This window comes from Neltuma alba, unplaced genomic scaffold (assembly GCF_004799145.2).
Source record: "Neltuma alba isolate B1F8T4 unplaced genomic scaffold, ASM479914v2 tig00011337_pilon, whole genome shotgun sequence".
Taxonomy (NCBI): domain Eukaryota; kingdom Viridiplantae; phylum Streptophyta; class Magnoliopsida; order Fabales; family Fabaceae; genus Neltuma; species Neltuma alba.
This window is the reverse complement of record NW_021636039.1, coordinates 629,339-649,226: the sequence shown is the minus strand read 5'-3', so window position 1 is coordinate 649,226 and position 19,888 is coordinate 629,339. Positions and strand designations below refer to the sequence as shown.

The 19,888-nt window shown below is 31.8% G+C and overlaps 1 pseudogene; it reads left to right on the top strand.

Annotated features, from left to right (window-relative positions):
• On the top strand, nt 1-19,267 carry LOC114712145 (probable LRR receptor-like serine/threonine-protein kinase At1g56140; annotated as a pseudogene).
• The last annotated feature ends 621 nt before the right edge of the window (nt 19,268-19,888 follow it).

The window sequence follows — 19,888 nt, the reverse complement described above, 5'->3', positions numbered from 1 at the left end:
ATGTCTCTGTCGTCTCCTTCTCCTTCTTCTGCTTCACCGGTCTTAGTTTTTACAATTGCTTCCGCTTTTTGTGTGTGCTTGGCTGGGGTAGTACAAGCTCAAATCCCTGCTACAGATCCTTCCGAAGGTATCTACATGCTTTCACTAATAGATGCTTCTCTCTCAATAATCTGTCTCCTATATATCCAATGGATTGTGAATTATTATTAACATTTAATTAATAATTTGGGTAGCGAAAGCTTTGAATTCAATCTTCAACAAATGGAATATATCCGCAGCAAATGTATTGAATATAAGCGGCGAGATCTGCAGCGGACAAGCCGTCGACACCCCCATTGAAGACGACTTCAGTCCATTTATCAAATGCAACTGTTCCAGTGGCACCACTTGCCACATTTCTGCTCTGTCCGTATAATCTGATGTCTCTCCACTTAGCTTGATTTTTCTTCATCATGTTGTTAATTACTTATTGTCCTATATATATATATATATATATATATATATATTGTTGATCTTGTTATGGCAGGAATCTTTATCAACAGGATGTTGTTGGCCAAATCCCACCAGAGCTGTGGACTCTCACTCACCTCACCTATTTGTATGCTTTTTAATTATCTCCTCCTCACTGGCTTCTCCAGAAACTTAAAAGCATCCATATGCTTCATATTTATCTTTTTTTTTTTTTTGAATACATGCTTCATATTTATTCTAATATTTCCTCAAATTAAATTGCCATCATCAGGAGCCTAAACTTGAATTACTTGACGGGTTTTGTAGCGCCAGCCATCGGAAATCTAAGTCGGCTGCGGTACTTGTAAGGCCGATTAATCAGAAAGTTATAATGCTTCTTGTGCCTAGGGATCCTCTCAGTTTCCTTTGGGGAAAAGATGGTCATTTTGAGGAAATTAATGTGTTGATAATACTTCTCTGGTTCTATTTATAAGGCACTTCCAACATGTTTCACACTGACTAAGAAAAACCTTAAACTTCATTAACTCTTATTTAAAATTTAATGACTTTCCAACTTTATCCCTATTTAGTATACATTATACCTCATATAAACAAAGTCAATACAATAATAAATGGGGGGTAAAATTGTACATCCATACAGAAAATTTCTCTCAGTGCCTTATAAATAAGACCAAAAAATACATTCTCTCTTTACCCTATAAATAGGACCAGAGGAGTATTAAATTAAAAAATTATATCAACTAATTCCTATAATTTTGAGTCAGTTATCAAATTTTAATTGTAACTAACTTGGTCCTTATAACTTTAACTCAATTAAAACTTAATTTCTGAACTTTAACTCAGTGCAACTCATTTATCATGATTTTATCTAGGGATAAAGTGTTTAAATACTCTGGAAGTATCTACGAATGAGCATTAGCACCTGAAAATTTTTTTTCTACTCTTATATGCCTAGAAGTTTTATTTCATTACAAAAATACCCTGGTCGTTATTCACCTTTAAATTTGACTGCGAAATTATGCGGTTTGACTAGTGTTTTAAATGGTCAAACTTAATGACGGATAACGGTATATGACAGAAATGCTACGAAAATAAACTTTCAAAGCATATAAAAGCCAAACAAAAATTTCAGGTACTGGGTGCTTTTTTATGAATATTTTTGGAGTATTTAAGCATCTTATCCCTTTTATCTATTTAAAATGTTGGCCCCATATTTTTGAAAGTAAACTAAAGTTATATATCTTTTGAAACTCAGGACTATTGTTTTAAATGATTAAAATTATACAGGGACTAAGTTCTATTAAGGTAAAGTTCAGACACTAAGTTTTAACTAAGAGAAAAATTAAGGAACTGAATTTCAACCAAATCAAAATTATAAGAATCAAATAATTAATTTTTTTAAGAAAAATTAGACTGTTCGTATTGATATGATATGATGGAAAGACTTATTCAAAATGACTCATATTCCTATGTTAAATAGAGAGAATTTGGAACTTGTTTGTTGTCGGTCGTGATACATCCTCAAGAACTTACTTGCACTTTTATGTGAATTTCTCGCAATTAGGAATTTGGGTGGCAATGCTCTATTTGGGAAGCTTCCGAAGGAATTGGGAAGTCTTACTGAGTTAGAATCATTGTACGTTATCCTCTTTCCCTTAATTATAACAATTTGCCATAGATTATGATTGCATCATTTTATTTACAAATAGTACTTAATATAAAATTTAGTTTGTAGTTTAAAATCTGTTGGATTTTGGGCTTAGATTATTTGATTGGATGTTAGAGAATATTCCAATCAAATATTTGAAGGAAGATTATAATTAGTTTGACTAGGTTAAATAATTTAAATTGCAAATCTAGTCTTATAATATAAGTTAAATTAATTTATATTATCCAAATTAAATATATATCAGAGAAATATATATATATATATATATATAAGTTGAGTTCTCTTACTATCTCTCCTCCTTCTCTTATATTCTCTTTTGTATGGTACTCTGCTGTGCCACTCAAGTTTAGGTTTTAGTAATCTAATTATGTGTGAGTTGGTAGATCAACTTGTAGAGCTTTAAAAGAATGATCGGATCCGACCTGATACATGCTTCCTAGTTTATATTTAATTTTTCTGACAAAATCGAAGGAAGGTAGTATTCGTTTTCTTGATATTAATGAACGATAATAAGCAATAACTAGGGGCTTAATCAAAGACCATTGTGTTTAAGAAGATAATGTTTTTTGTGGAAAATATATATTGATGAATGATGATACTGTCAGCATCCACTTTATTCTTTGCGAATTAATTATGCAGGCAGCTTGGAACAGCCAGCTTCTCAGGTCCTATCCCTTCCGAGCTAGGCAATCTGGTGAAATTGAAAGAACTGTAAGTTCCACTAGTCTTTTATCTACATATCTATGTTTTTTAAGGTAATGTTTGGTACGAGAGAAATGGAGAGGAGGGAAAAGGAAGAAAAATATTAATAAGCTCTATTTCAAAAATTAAAGAAGTGGTTTTTAAAATTTTAATAAAGAAAAGAAGTAATTCAAAAGAATAATAAAAATTAATTAAAAACTTTTAATCCCATTTTTTTTAATTGTTTAAATCGAGCTTATTAAAATATTTCCTTTCCTCCCCTTTTCTCATATTCCTTTATATCAAACGGACCCTAAATTGAGTAAACCAGTAAAAATATACAGATTTTATGCCATTTTGACTAGTTATAAAAGCAGTTCAAACTGGTTCCTAGTTCTCTTATCAATTCAGAATCGGGCACTAAGCTGGTTTCCAATTCAATTCTGTCAAATTCATTCAATTTAGCATGTGTTTTATTTCTTGTGAATGGAATCAATTGATTGCCGTCGAGCCTCCTTAGCGGCAAATAGGGTGAGTGAGTAGCGCTTGTGACTCACTAACAGAGATGAAGAGAAACGGTATTTATGAGCTGTCAAATAAATCCAAGTGGCACATGTTAATTAGAAAACTGGACAGATTAGATATAACGGAATAGATGTAAGTTTTGTCCAAAACTTTGATAGGATTTAGACCATTTAAATCTAATTTAAGCGGTCCAAATTCAAAACTTTTTATTCATGATTTTTTAAATGATAGATTGTTCTTTTGAAAAGTGATAGTTATAAGATTTTTTTTATTTTAAAATTTACATATATTAATTAAATTATTAAGTTTGGACCGTCCAATTGGACTGTCCAGATAAGTGATGAGCACAAAATGTGCTCTGGTTTCAGTTTTAAAGATGTTCTTTTAATAAGCTAAAATTTCCAAAAACAAAAAAATCAATGGCATAGTTAAAATAATTATTTAACACAATTTTAAAATTGAATATTATAGAGATTTTCCTTTGTTAGCTAAAAAAAAATATAGGCATTAAGCAGAAGCAATTGATGATATTAACCTAAATATTTATTATTTAGTAAAAGAAAAAAATACATTTACAAAAATAAATAAAAATGTAAAATTAATGAAAATAACAATATATGTATAAATAAATTAAACATATAATGTTAACAAATAACAATATTATCAAATTTAATATATATGAAGAGTAGTATATACTAATATATATAACATTAATTTTGTCAATTTTGTGTGATCAAAAGATGTCATAAATTTAAATGAACATTTCTTTGCAGCTTCCTAGATAGTACGAGACTTAGTGGTGAGATTCCTTCAACTCTGGCTAATCTTAAAAACCTAGAAAAGCTGTAAGATATCCTTACTACCTTTTTTTTTTCCTTTTTTGCCCCAGCGTTCAATAACTAAAATTTTTCCGGTTTGTCCAGATTTGTTACAGACTTGGAGCACGCAGGAAGTATACCTGACTTCATAGGAAGTTTGTCTAAGCTTACAGTATTGTAAGACTACACTGGGTCTTGAGTATTCTGTTATAGTATTTTCTTTCATCATCAAGGAAAATTATTCATATGTCTCAAGGCGAATGGGTACTCACTAAATAGAATTGCTTTGGTAGGAGTTTCCAGGGTAATTCTTTCGAAGGCCCAATACCATCATCATGGGGCAATTTGACTTCTCTTAGTCAGCTGTAAGCACCATAACTATTTGCTTGCATTCTGTAGATTGATCCGTAAGAGCTAATTGTTGAATAATAATGCATAACTCATCAAATGTAGGTAAATAACTGGCATGTATAATGGGAGTTCCTCGCTGGCATTTATAAGGAATCTGAAGAATTTGACCACCTTGTAAGTTGTGAGGCAATTGCTCCCCTCATAATTCACAGTCTGCTTGCTAGATAGAGATACCCCCAAAAAAAAAACTCCAATTTCTTTCTAGAATATAACAACAATTTGTTTATAAATCTTGCAGAGATTTGACGAATAACAATATTTCTGAGTCACTTCCCTCCAATATGGATAAATTATTTCCGAACTTGACCTTCCTGTGAGTATTAGCTGTATACGTGGCTCTTCGGATGCATTTATGTCAAATAGCATGCTTAGAAGAATATGACTTTTGCATTAGCATCAAGATAGTAGCTATAGTAGTAATAGTACTTGTTTGTTTTATTCAATGGTTCTGAGTTTTTTTTCCCATTATATATGCATGTGTTGGTTCTTTCAGGGACTTAAGCTTCAACAATATCACGGGACAGATTCCGGATTCACTTTTTCTCATACCTCAACTAAAAGCCTTGTAATTAATATATATGCTGTGCCTAAATAATTAAATTAAGGATTTCCTTAATTGCAAGTTTTCATGATTGGATTAAAACATGGTTCGTTTTTCTCCAATTTCAGGCGCCTAGGAAATAACACTCTCAGCGGTACTATCCCTACCCTGATAATCTCAACTACTCTTGAAGAGTTGTGAGTATTCTTGAAATATTTGCAACTCTGCAATTAATATTCCAATGCATTAAGAATGGAATGTAGAGTGTGTGTCTAATATTATATATCTGCATTTACTTGTGTTAATATCATTATAATGCTTAGTAAATCTTATATCTCAATGAATTTATAGGCTCCAATGTTATTACTATTTTCAAACTTGCAAGCTGTGCGTATATCTTCCTATATATGCATCCACATTATATTATTATAATATGTTAAGTCTGTATCCATATATCTATATGGTCAATATATATCTACAAGATCATTGCCATGGTGCTACTTGTGAGCATATGTAGAAGTTGCTCCAATATAATGATGTAAATTTCAAACTTAAACTACTGATACTATGTTATTAGTTGTATGACAACTTAATTCTTCCATGTATTCATTGTCTATCATCAATATTACGGCATTTACTTAACCGACTTGTATTTGAATGAATACTACTTTCAGAGACTTATCCTACAACAAGCTATCTGGGAGCCTGCCTAATGAGCTTTTCCGAAAATAGTAAGTAGTTTGATGGTGTATGTTATTATTATTTCTTTTTATTCCACCAATTATTTGTCATTTTTTGTTAATTTCTAGAGTTATTTGCTTTCAATGAATAACTAAAAACCGAAAAGCCCTCCTTGTGGTCCTAGATGCTAGAAATAATAGCCAACTCATGACCCTTGAAATTGAAAGGCACCTAAAGTTAGAACCATTAAAAAAACCCGTGGTCTGTTACAATATGCTTTAGTTAGAGGGAACCCAACATCGTCTAGTCTGAAAATAGCTAATATAATGAAATAAAAGACCGACCAACTTTTTGGGTTGGACTGGACCCAGAACCAACTATTTAGACCATTTGATTTGGTCTAGTCTAAACAAAATATTATATATACATATATATTATAAAAATCATTCTAACCTAACACTTCTCACATAGACTCATTGACAAACACTCCTACCATCGTCAACACCAATACCTCACCAGCCTCAATCTTGCTTTCTTCTTTTGTCATCTCTCTTCTTTCCACTTTCAACTCTCCCTCTACCATTTATGATCCCAATCTCAGAATTGGAAGCAACAAGCACCAGCCAACAAGTTAGTCTCCCCATCATCGATTTCCGTCTCTACTCTTCAGCCTCCCACCTCTCTCTTCTTCCCCCATCATCTTCTTAATTTTCCTTGGTCTCTATCTTGTTGCATTAGCAAAGATCTTTTCGCTCCATCACCGACACCCATGCTGTTACCTGTGACCATTGGCAACCACTCCACGACTAGAGTCTATTTCCTCCATCTTCCATTCGCATTGCCATCCTCAATCTCTCCCTCTTCAATTTACCGGCGTCAATGCCATCCTCAATCTCTCCCTCTTCAGTTTTCCAATGTCGATTAGCCTTTAACTTGTCTTCTCAATCGACTTCGCACCTTGCAACTTTTAGATCAGGTATGCATTTTCCTATTACGCATCGATTTTTTATTATTTTTCATCCTCTCCATCGATTTATGCCTCTTTCTCCCTTATCTTTGATCTCCCCTTCATATACTCAAGCCCAATGTTGGTCTTCCTCCCTCATTGTCCGTTTTTGGTTGCCTAATAAATGGGTTTCACTGGTTTAATTACTTTAGAAAAAGAAACAAAAACTAGGTTAACTGCCTAGATCGGTCGACCGAATTCAGGTTCTTTCTAGACCAGTCCAGACCATGGGGTGCGTTTTCTAGTCCAAGGTCTTCGCACATCCTTCCCTAAGGTGACTCTTTATAATTAAGAGAGAGAAAAATGAAAAGCAAAAATAAAAGTTCATTTGACAAAAAATAGAATGTACTAAAAGCATGCTAAAGGGAATACAAGCCTATGAGGAATAGTTAGGAGCCCAGGGTGAACCAAAGGAGCATTTAGGAGAGGTGGAACGAAAGTCATAATAATTCCACTAAAATACACTGACTTTCTTTTTATTTTATCTTAGATATAAGATACCTCCTTTTTATTTTTAAAATTTGACAAATCTCTATAAAGTAATTTGTTATGCAATTTTATCTTTAAAATATTTCTAGGTACAATTGCGCATTTAAAAGTATTTCTTCAAATGCAATTTTGTCCTCATCATTAACTTCTAAAAAGTTTATTAAAGTGTATCTAATACTTTAAAATATTTTTTAGTAGTAGCAATTGACATGATAAAGTATTTTTATTAACAATTTCTTTTTATATTTTTAGTACTCATCTTTAACATTTTCAATAATCAATTTTTTTGTAAACTTAAAAGTATTTCTTCAAATGCAATTTTGTCCTGATCATTAACTCCTAAAAAGTTTATTAAAGTGTATCTAATACTTTAAAGTATTTTTTAGTAGTAGCAATTCACATCAATTTTTCAATTTTTCAATAGTTATCTTGTATATTTTCTAGACTTATCTTTCATGTTGTCAATCCTAATTTTTAATTATTTTGAGTGATGAAAACATGACAGATAAGTATTGAAATCATTTAAGATGAATACTGAAAAGTTAAAATGGTAAGCAATAAAAATGTTAAAGGTTTGCCTTGCAAACATAAAAGATGAGTGCTGAAAAAAATAACATAAAAACATTTTAATGAGAGAACTTTATTTCATGAAAAAATTATATATTTTCAGTACATGTAAAACCCTTCTCTTTAAACATCAATACTTTTCATAAGACCACTACTATGGTAGAAAAAGGAAAGATGTACAACAACTACCATAGTAGAAAGAAATCGCGTGATTTTAGAAAATTAACATTTAAAACTCGGTTCCATCTCAAACACAGTTGCATGCAACTATCATCACTCAATCATAATCTACTGGGCCTCTGAGCCTCCGGCCCGGGTAAACACATACATCAAAATCAGCCCATCCAATTCGTTTTCAACCATATAACAAAGTTCCATAAAATAATGGCAATGGCCTCCGGCCAACAAAACGAGTAGACAATGTATTCTCCAATTTACAATAAGGCCGGGAATCAAAATATTTCAAGAAAACCCTAGCTGTGGCAATATACAACCATCCATACATAAATAAAGCTAGAGGCCTAAAGCTAACCAAGCTCAAGCCTCCGCGTCTCTTCCCGAAGGCCCACGCCTAGAACCTTCACCTGAAAACATTTTAAACCACGGGGTGAGACAAAGTCTCAGTAACCAACCTTTCCAATACTAGGTACTACTAAATAGGTGCTCGTGAGGTGTCAAGTGGGGCAATTCACAAATAATACATAATGATAGCCACAACAATTTATGCAAGTGAAATGATGCAATCCCATCAACCAAATCCCTCACTTTGGGGGATTTTCAGGAGCCGAACCCGGCCTATCCCTCACTATGGGGGACGTAAGGAGCCATAAAGGCCTATCCCTCACTTTAGGGGACGTAATGAGCCCGAAGGCCTATCCCTCACTATGGGAGACGTAAAGAGCCAACCATCATGCATTAATGGAGGCCTTACCACGTGGTAGTAACTATCAAACTCTCACCAAATCCCAATTAATGCATCATGCTCAAATCATAATCAAGAGAAATAATCATTTCACAATTAACCTCATTCAGTGGCATATCTTTCACTATTCCACAAATTCATTCATCATAAATCCAAACCCCACAAGACGGTTTTCCATTTTTTTTTATATACAACATATAGTTCGAACACAATTGCTATTTGGAGCACAAAACACAAATCTACTCACAATACCACAGAAGCAAGTACTAAGGATTGGAAAGTGGTTACCTCTCGCCTGAGCAAGGAATAACAATCAACAAAGTGGCCCCGCGCACCACCAAGACTCACAACCGGTCTACACAAGCACACAAACATACAACCAACATATATTAGCATTCAAACTAATAATGTGGCCAAAACAACACTTAGGGACACAAAATTCCTATCACCCATCAAAACTCTACCCAACTCAAGGGGTACAACTATCAAAACAACACTTCCAAAGTCCTCAAAGTCTATTAAAACATCAAGTCTCCTTCCAAGCATCAATTATAGTTCAAACCTCAAGGGCCCACTATAGGAATTCAACCTCCAACAACCCATTTGAACAATTAAGGTTCCAACAACAAATCTAAACCGATTAAACATCCAATTTAACCCTCCTTAACATAACCCAATTCACAAAACTCAAAAATCAATCTCTACATTATCATCCTCAATCCCAAATCATCCAATTCCATAAACCCTAACTCCAAAATTCTAGATTCTTTAAATCCAAGGAAACTACACCGATTAAATACTTAAACTAACCCAATGCAATCAATTAAACCCAAAACAATCGGTCAAAAACCTCAGTCCAATCACAACTTAGAAAATCTAGGGTTTCACCAAAAATCCTCAGAAATTTCCAAGAAATTCCAAGAAAGAAAGAAGATTAGAGGTTAAAATCACTTACTTGAGGTAATGGATCCTTAGAAATGCCTTTCTCAAGCCTCCTCCACGAAACCCTAGCAGAGCTTCTCTCTCCTCCTTCAGATTTTCCAATTTTCGCACATCTGAACCCTCCAGCGATTATATAGAATCGCGACCTTTCGCCCCGGCGAACTCCATCTTCGCCGCGGCGAACTAATCCCGAGAGGGATTACTCGCCTGAAAAACCGACTTCGCCGCGGCGAACTCCCATCTTCGCCGCGGCGAAAGCTTCCCGAGAGGAAACTCTCACTCGCCCAGAAGAACTTCGCCGCGGCGTGCCCTTACCTTCGCCGCGGCGAAACCTTCCCGAAAGGGAAGCCTCGCTCACCTGAGTAACTTCGCCGCGGCGTCCCCAAGACTTCGCCGCGGCCAAACCTTCCCGAGAAGACACTCCCCTCTGAAACCCCCGGTTCGCCTTTACTTCGCCGCGGCGAACATACCCTGAGAGGGGTACGTTCACCTATTCCTCCAACAAACCTCAAATCCAACCCAAATACCAAGATCAAGATTAAATCACTAATCTATCCTCAAAATCAACCCAAAGGATGCCATTAAAACCCGATCAAACTTAGGATGTTACAGTACACATCTTTTATATTTTTCCTAAATGTTTTCAGTGTTTAAAGTAATTAAATATTAGGGTTGAAAACATGAAAGATAAGTCTAAAAAAATATATATGACTAATGAAAAAATTGAAAAATTAATTATTAAAAATATTAAAGATGAGTACTAAAAATATGACAAAATAGTTTTGAAAAATACTTTAATAGTAAAATTGTATCAGAAAATTACTTTATAGTGTTGAATGTCACTAAAAAATACTTTAGGTTGCGGGACCTAGATGCACTTTGATTTAAGGAATTTTTTGCGAGTTGACAATGAGAGTGAAATTGCATCTTAAAAAATACTTTAAGAAAAGAATTATACTTAAGAAATACTTTGAGGGCAAAACTACACTACAAATTACTTTAGGATACTCAGTTTTTTTATAAAAATACTTTAAGATACTAGATACATCTCAACCTATTAAAACTCATCTAGGTTACCCAAAAAAAAAATCAATGCATATATTTTAAATTTTTATTCACATTTTAAATTTTGTAGTGTTGAAAAATTATTTATTTAGTTTTTTTTAATTTAAGTTCATGAGCTGTCTTTTTTTCATAACAGATTAAAATAATATTTCAAACACCTATGTACGAAAAAACGTAATGAAATAAGGACTTAATATAATATGGGATAAACTACTTCATATACTTTATGTTTATCTTTCTTTAACTTTTATTAATTTTGATACACAATGTTTTATAAATTATTTATTTTTATTTGAGTTTATATAAATTGGGGAGAGAAACTAAATAATTATATTATGAGGGCAAATTAATAATTTTAAAATTTTAAAAAGAGTTACAAATAATAAAATTAATTATTTTTTAATCTTTAATAAAATATTTTGTAATTATGCTCAAAACTGGACCTTTTTTCGCCAAATAAAATTGGACTAAAGGATAAGTTTAAAAATAAAAAAGGATTTCTATGTAATTTTAGCAAAACAGAAGAAAGGTCAGTATATTTTACTTCAATAATTAATAAAAATTATATTTGAAATAAATAAATGTTATAACAAATTTTTTTTAAAATTTAAAAATAAGGATACATTATAGTAAAAATTATAAAATTATAATAACATTACACTAAATATAATCGTCTTGATATCCATCCCGAGATATAGGTTCTTTCCCCTTTATGACAAAATTTAAGTCAATTTGCTTATATCTATTACAATTAATTTTTCAACTCAATAATACTTGCATTTTATCATAAATATAATTATAGTACATTATATTTAAGTACAAGAAAACTTAATCTTAAACTTTAAGTAAAAGAAGGCACAAAATATGTACAAAAGGAGCATAAAATAGGAAACAATATAGAAAAACCTAATTGAAAACAAAATAAAGTCACAAAAACAAATCACTTAAAAAATTAACAAATCTTTCCTAATTTTCTATAATTTCTTTTCCACTTTAAAGAACTCTCATTCATAGAGTAAAAGCAACGATATAAATTTAACAAGACAAGATGACATTAAGAATATTAACTATATAAATTGTAAGCTGGCAATGTAATACGCTAACACTATATAATCAATGACATTAAGAATATTAACTAAAATTAAGGAGGAATAAATAAAATTAATTATACAAAAAATGTGAAAAATTTGAAAATTTTTAAATCTTAATTGATCGTACCCCATAAAGTGTCTAGAATCCTTGAGCTGATACACTCATCATTTCCATAACATGAATACCAAGATAGTTAATGAAACAAATGCGAGATGAAGTGTATTGTAGAATTGAAATGAGATTTAAAAATTGAAAGACATCGTCCAGCAAACTCCAAACGACGTTTGTAATTTATCACCATAGAATTTATTTAGTTTTTTCACTAATTAATTTTATGATTATAAAAAGTTTCATTCTTCCTTAATACGTTTTCCTGAAGTGCATAAAACATTTATGTCTCATTATCACTGTTGAAGCAAATTACAATTGAGTTCATGCTTTCTTGTCACCGTTGAAAAATTAGAGAGAAAATGAGAGAGAGGGACCAGGTGGAAATGATATTTATTAGAAAGGATTTAAAAACTTTAATAATCTAAAAGGAACAGATATTAAAATATAAACTTAAAAAGACTGAAATCACCCTATTCGCACCACAACTCCTATATTCTCTGTCTCACCACCTCCTATAATTTTCATATCATTTAGTAGAATAATTACAATTTATTTGAATTAATTCAAAATAATTCAAATTTTAAAGTTAGACACTGATTCTAATTAATTAAATTAATAGCCAACACTAGTTAATTTATTTTTCTATTATTTTTAATTAATAATTTGTGTAGGCTTTCTGAAAAATGAGCATGACAGTAAAGTTGTACCATTCATAAGAGAAAAAAAAAGTTATTCCATATTTTTACTTATCCATTTCATATTATTATTTTATTTGTATAAGTTGAAACCTCTTACTTAATCAAATTAAAAATTTAAAATAAAAAGTGACATAAGAAACTCATTATATCAATAAATATTTGTCATAATAAAAGTAGTTGTAATCGTTTTGAGTAAGAAAATTCAAGTTTAAATCTACATGATATTTTTTTATTCTTATTAATTATGAATAAGTTATATATTATTTATTATTATATCACTTTTTTTAATTTTTAATTCAACCATATGATTTTGATCGGCTCATTATTTAGGACCCAAAAAAGAGTTTTATTTTTTTTAAAAATGATGGACAAATAAATTTATTAATATTACTCTTCCGGTCCTTATTATAAGACCCAATTTGACTTTTTATTTGGTCCTAATTATAAGACCCAATCCATTTTGTCTCTTATATTTATACATTTTTTTCCAAGATAATCCTTCTAATAATGATAGTTTTAGCCAATATACTTAATTAGCAAGGATATTTTAGGAATGACAACACTTATTTATTATAAATAACCAACTTAACTTACTTCCTTAATCTCCTCAAATAAGTCAATTGGGTCTTATAATTAGGACCGGAGGAGTACTTATTAACTGGATTTAATTAGTTAGAATTGTTTAGTAACTTTGTAATTCCAATTAGTTTGAATTAATTTGAATATGGGATTTGGTTAAGGGAAAATTGGTAATTTTAAATTTATATGTTAGTATTTGGTCCTTCCAAACAAATACAATTTTTAAGATCTTTCCTTATAAATATTGTTGCCATTAGGTCCTCTCCCTAATTTTCCCAAAATTAGATAATAATTGGAGTGAGGTTTAGCTCTTTATATGTTGTATATAGATTAATGAATTTTTAAATATTTTAAAGATTTTCCTTCTTTATATATATATATATGTATATTTATATATTATGAGGAAACCAACATAGTGATCTTTATGGGGTATGATATGCAGCAATTTGGTTGCTAACAACTTCACAGTGCAGGATCCAGATAGTAGGTGATTATATGCTTTTTATTGAATGATTAACACAAAGATATATATTTACACACACACATATGTAAGTACGTACGTACGTACGTACGTACGTACATACGTATGTATGTATGTATGTATGTATGTATGTATGTATGTATGTATGTATGTATGTATGTATGTATGTATGTATGTATGTATGTCTGTCTGTATGTCTGTATGTATGTATGTATGTAAGCTTATTGTATATCACTCCACTTTGCACAAAAATGTGCAACTCTTGATCTCATTTTGGTCCATTTGTTGCCTGTCATCAATCAAGAATCCTAGGCTTCTTTTTGTTAAATGAACTTCAAGTTAATTCCTTAGGTTTTACATACTCGAATAATAGCAAAACATTCATAATTGGTGGTTACATGCACATTTCTGGTTCGATTTATGATCTTTTCTCATGCAGTGATCTTCCTTCTGGACACGAATGCTTGCAGAAAAATTTTCCCTGTTATCGTGGTGCTGGAAGGTGTAAGTAATGTACACTAAGGGTTAGTTTGATATGACAGGAATTAAAACTGTACGTAAAGGAAAAGTAATCTTACATAAACTTTGAAACTCCAAGGAGATGAACTTCTAAATTTGTTATCTTTTCTTTAATTGACACAAAACCTCTACATAAATCTATTGAGATAGTCCTCTTAACTGTTTCCAAGCAGATTCCAATTTTGCAATCAAGTGTGGTGGTCCTTCAATTATAGTATCAGATGGAACTAAATATGACGCTGAAAATGAGGAACTTGGTCATAATTCTGTTGTTACTGACTCAAGATGGGCAGTTAGCAATGTGGGGGCAACCCGTGCTCTACCAGCCAACAATTCTTTGTCTAGCCAGTTCACTACTACTATAGACCCAAAAGTCTTCCAGACTGCCCGCGGGTCTACTAATTCATTAAGATATTATGGCTTGGGGCTGCAAAATGGGGATTACCGAGTCACCCTCGATTTTGCAGAAATATCTATTCCCAATAATAATACATGGAGAAGTCTTGGAAGACGAGTATTTGATATATACCTCCAAGTATATATATGTGATTTAATCTGGAGGGATGTTACTGTTTTTTTAACAAGAGAAAGATATATGGATATTTGAAATTATCCCTATTTGACATTCCATTAGGTTTCCTGTTCTTCTGTTTGTTTCTTTTTCTTTTTTCATGTTTTAGGGAAGTCGTGTTTGGAAGGATTTTGACATAAAAAGGGAAGCAGGAGGGGCCTTATTTAGGCCTGTAAGAAAGGAATTTCCGGTTCAACTGACAGAAAACTATATTGAGGTCCATCTCTGTTGGACTGGAAAGGGAACTTGCCTCTTACCAAGAGATTTCACTTATGGTCCTCTGATATCAGCCATCAGAGCAGCTAAAGGTTAGACTATACAAAAATAGACAGCAGTCTGGAAGTTCAGTTACTGATTTTCCATGTACACATGACTGATATGTTCTGCTTATGTGTTGTATAGATCTCAAACCTCCTAATAGAACCCGTCTGATTATGGGAATTGTTGTTGCCACCGTAGTTGCTGTAAGCTTTTTGTCTGTTCTTGTGGTTTTATATATTCAGAGAAGAAAGAATCATGGAGAAGGCGATGATGGTAAGGAAACCGGGAAAATAAATACTGTTGTTTATACATATCCTTTGAATTTTGAGTGTGCATATTCAACAATGTCATTTCATGTAAAAAGAAAAAAAAAAGAAAAAATTTAATATTGCAGTCAGTTCCTTTTTCAAGCAGCAATTTGTTACTTAATTTCTGTTCGTCCACAATAACAAGACATTTGCTGATTTCATGATGGCATTTTTTATCCAATTAGGCTTTGCAACTAAAGATAACCAAAATATTAACCATAAGTTTAGATGGAAGAGCAGTAGTAAGAGGATAAAATTTAGAGGAGAGAAAACATGACAGAAAAATATTATTGTTTATACAGCAAGAAAAAATGAGAATGAACAAAAAGTGGAGGAAAAGAGAGACATAAAGCTACATGCATGTTTTCTCCTTGAAGTTCTCTCTTTAAAAGTTTTGAAAATTGTTCCAACAACTTAGAGTTCAAAATTCATTCATTCATTATAGATATTAGATATTATTATCATTGTCAAATTAGTCTTTTTTTCTTTTTTCTGTATTTTCTCTTGTTTATCTAGACTTAATGAAAGAAAATATTTTCTCTTTATTTTTTCTCTGTCACTCTCTTTTTTCCCATTTTCTCTTTCCCTCCAAACAAATTCAAAGTCCAAGTATAGAGTTTTGTTACCTTATTTCTTTTCTTCAATTTTAAATAAAGGCAAAGTATGCATAAGAGTACAAGTTTTCCTTTTGAATTTAACTGTAGAAACAGGGTTTCAGCACCAGATACGCCCTAGCTAGCAGTAATTTCTTTGCACAATCCATAACCTTGTTCTTGTTCAATTTGTAGATCTTTTAGGTATTGATACCAAGCCATATACTTTCAACTATTCTAAGTTAAAGAATGCTACAAATGACTTCAACCTTAGCAAAAAACTAGGAGAGGGAGGTTTTGGACCTGTATATCAGGTGAATATATAGGGCTTTTACTTTGTTGAAGAATGAAGTTTTCATTTATAGATGTCCTAAAACCAAAGTTTTAGCCTTTATATAGAGAATAAAAGGTTTCTGTTTTGTATACCAGGGAACACTTAATGATGGAAGAGCAATTGCTGTGAAAAGACTATCTTTAAGATCTCATGAAGGAAACAGTCAATTCAAAGCAGAAATTGCTACTATATCAGCTGTGCAACATTGTAATCTTGTCACATTATATGGATGTTGCATTAAAGGAAATGAAAGACTACTTGTCTATCAGTATCTAGAAAATGGGAGTCTTCATAAAGCCTTATTTAGTATGATCATTTTCTACTATGCACATGTCAATGTTCTCCTGCCTTGCTTTTATTCCCCTTAATTATACTTAGGATATATTCACTTGTATGTTGCAGGAAATAATTTTACTCTCAACTGGCCCACTCGTTATGATATCTGCATGGGCGTAGCAAGAGGCTTAGCATATCTTCATGAAGAGTCTCGGCTCCGCATTGTGCACCGTGATATAAAGGCTAGTAATGTTCTGCTTAATCATGACCTTCTCCCTAAAATATCAGACTTTGGTTTGGCCAAATTGTATGATGATAGAATGACCCACATAAGCACCCGTGTGGCTGGGACATTGTAAGTTATTAAGACCTATTTTTCTTGCTTTCTTACTCAACATATCAACATAAATTTTAGGGGGAATATATATTTAGGTCCCAAAAGATAGATCTAGTGATAGTTAAGTCCATGAAAAAAGTTTCTGAAATATGAGTTGCAAATATTGACTTATATAGTTATAAAGTAAAGTAATAGTCGTAAACTGAGGATTACATTTAAAATTTAACTGCCTCCTGTGAGACTCCTGAATTTGTATATGTCTGAATCAATATTTGCAGCTCTTTTTTTCTTGGAAAATTTTACTAGGAACCTAACTATCATTAAATCAATCTTTTAGGACCTAACTATATACCATTCTTCCTAAAATTTATAAATGTACGTTGAAATTTGTCTTGATAAACACTCATGAATTACAAGTAGTGGCTATCTTGCTCCGGAGTATGCCATGCGTGGTCACCTTACAGAGAAAGCAGATGTGTATTCCTTCGGTGTTTTGGCCCTCGAGATAGTTAGTGGCAGGCGAAATTTTGAGCAAAATTTTAAAGAAGAGAAGATGTATCTTCTAGAATGGGTATGCGTTACCTATGTGTTTCCTAGAATAAGGATGTGTTTGGTTTCTATAGCATTTTGTGTTTTCATTCTTTATTTACACATGCAAAATCTTTTGTTTGGAAATGTTGTTTTGTTTAATTACAAATGTGCCCTCTTTGGTATGAAAGAGACTTAAACGACCATGAACCTTTTAGCAAGTTCCTATTACTTTCCAGCTAGCTAATAACATGAACCTTTATTAGAAATGAGCATAAAACCTTTTTGACAAAATTACAAAATGCCACCACCCATTTTATGGAAAATATTTTCTTCTAAATTCTACCTAGCACTTTTTTATTCATGTTTTGGTGAACTTGCTTTATCACATGAAAATAGTCGAACCTGAAATATAGGCATGTAAACAAAATGCAACGAACTTTTCCACTTAAATTCTGAGAATTGTTAAAGCTTGGATTAAAGTTAATGATGAAATATGGAGAAACTTATGGGCAGGTTTGGTTTCCTATTTCATCACAGTTTTTCATTTTAATTTGAAAACCAAATAAAAAATAAAAAATATGTTTGAAAATGTGATTTTGGTTGTATTCTGAAAAATAAAAAAAGTTAAATTTTTTTATAAAAACAAAAAAAAAATCTTCATGGTGTTTTGTTACTTTTTGTTCCACAAAATTAAAGAAGAGGTGGAGAGCATTACATTTTTATTAATGATAATCATTTTAATAAAGAAAACAATTCTTTCAATCTTCTCCTCACCATTTTTTTTCATGTTTTTCAAAGTAATTATTCAAATAGATTTTTTAAAATTTTTTGCTTGCAATACTTATTCTAAAAAAATTACTCCATGAAATTGTTCTAAAAACATAAAAATAGAGAATGAAATCAAACAAATCGTATTTTATCTTTTCTTCAAAAAAAATCTTTTCTGATCATCAACCTAAAAAATTATCATTTATTTATGTATATATAAACACAATCAATGGTTACTAATAGACTGTTGTTCATATCATTTTTTTTAACAAGTAATAAAATACATAAAAATTCCCTTGCAAAGTAGGAGGTGACTTATATATATATATATTTATATATATATATATAAACCATGGACATGTAACTATTTATTTACTATAATCTAAGTAGTGTTTTTGAAAACTAAATCCCCTCATGCACTGTACATAAGGACATTTTAGTCAGCTAAAATATAGAGAGCATAACTGAAAATATAAAATAAAAATAAATAGCTAATGTGGTCATGTTTAGATATCTTGATCTTTAGCACCCTCCTTAAGCTGGATTTTCAAGACCATGGTCTATTTCATGTTCCCTTATGATTTTGAGCAATATACATACACACAAACACATATGATTTTCGAGTCATCAACAGGTTTGGCAGCTGCATAAAGAGAATCGTATAGTTGAAGTGGTAGATCCCAGACTATCATCAGATTTCAATGAGGAAGAAGTTAAGAGAATGGTAGGGATATCTCTTCTGTGCATGCAGGCATCACCATCGTCAAGGCCGGCAATGTCCCGTGTGGTGGGAATGCTTTCTGGAGATATGGAAGTGAGCACTGTAACTTCGAAGCTTGATACCTCACGGACTTGAAATTCAATGATGTGAGTAGCTTCATCACTAGTCGAGTGACAAAACGATCAGAAGAAACTCAATACGACTCAGCAACAAGTGCTAGCATTTTCAGCCACCCAAACCAATCACCTATAGATGCTTCTAAACCCACCCTTCATCAAACTCTCTCTCAAGGTTGTTGAGCATTGATTGATCATGTTTTCTTGTCTAATGGTAGCAAAGGCCCTTTAATGCCCTAACCGCCCAAATAAGTTTTTTTTATTGATTATTAAATTCTACATGTGAAATTTTGATATTTTGCAGACATGAAATGATGTCATTTTAGATTGTGTTATGATGTTATAAGAAAACCAACTGCATAATTTTGGAGTAACACAGTTCTTCTCTTGTTATAGTCCATGGTAGAGCATGGGGCCATTCAACTCATTTTCTTTCACCTCCCCACACCCCCAAATAAGTTTTAAGCTCCTACATATAGGCTTTCTTTGGTCTTTAATATAGATCATTTGTTATAGTCCCATAGTCCAAAATATTCTCTCAGGGTCTTAAATGCAAGTCACATTTAATGACCTCACATACACCATATACCAAGGGGGAAAAACTAAATTGGGGTAAGATTCTACTCCCTTCCATCCAAAATATAGGAATTAGCTAGTTTGAGGATTTTGTTTTGGTATCATGTATAAGATTTCAATTTATTTTATTTATTATACTTATTATTTTTCCTAGATTATTAGTAAGAGAAGAAAATGAACCAGATATAGAATTATGAAATTGAGCATGACTGTTATTCTTTTAGAACA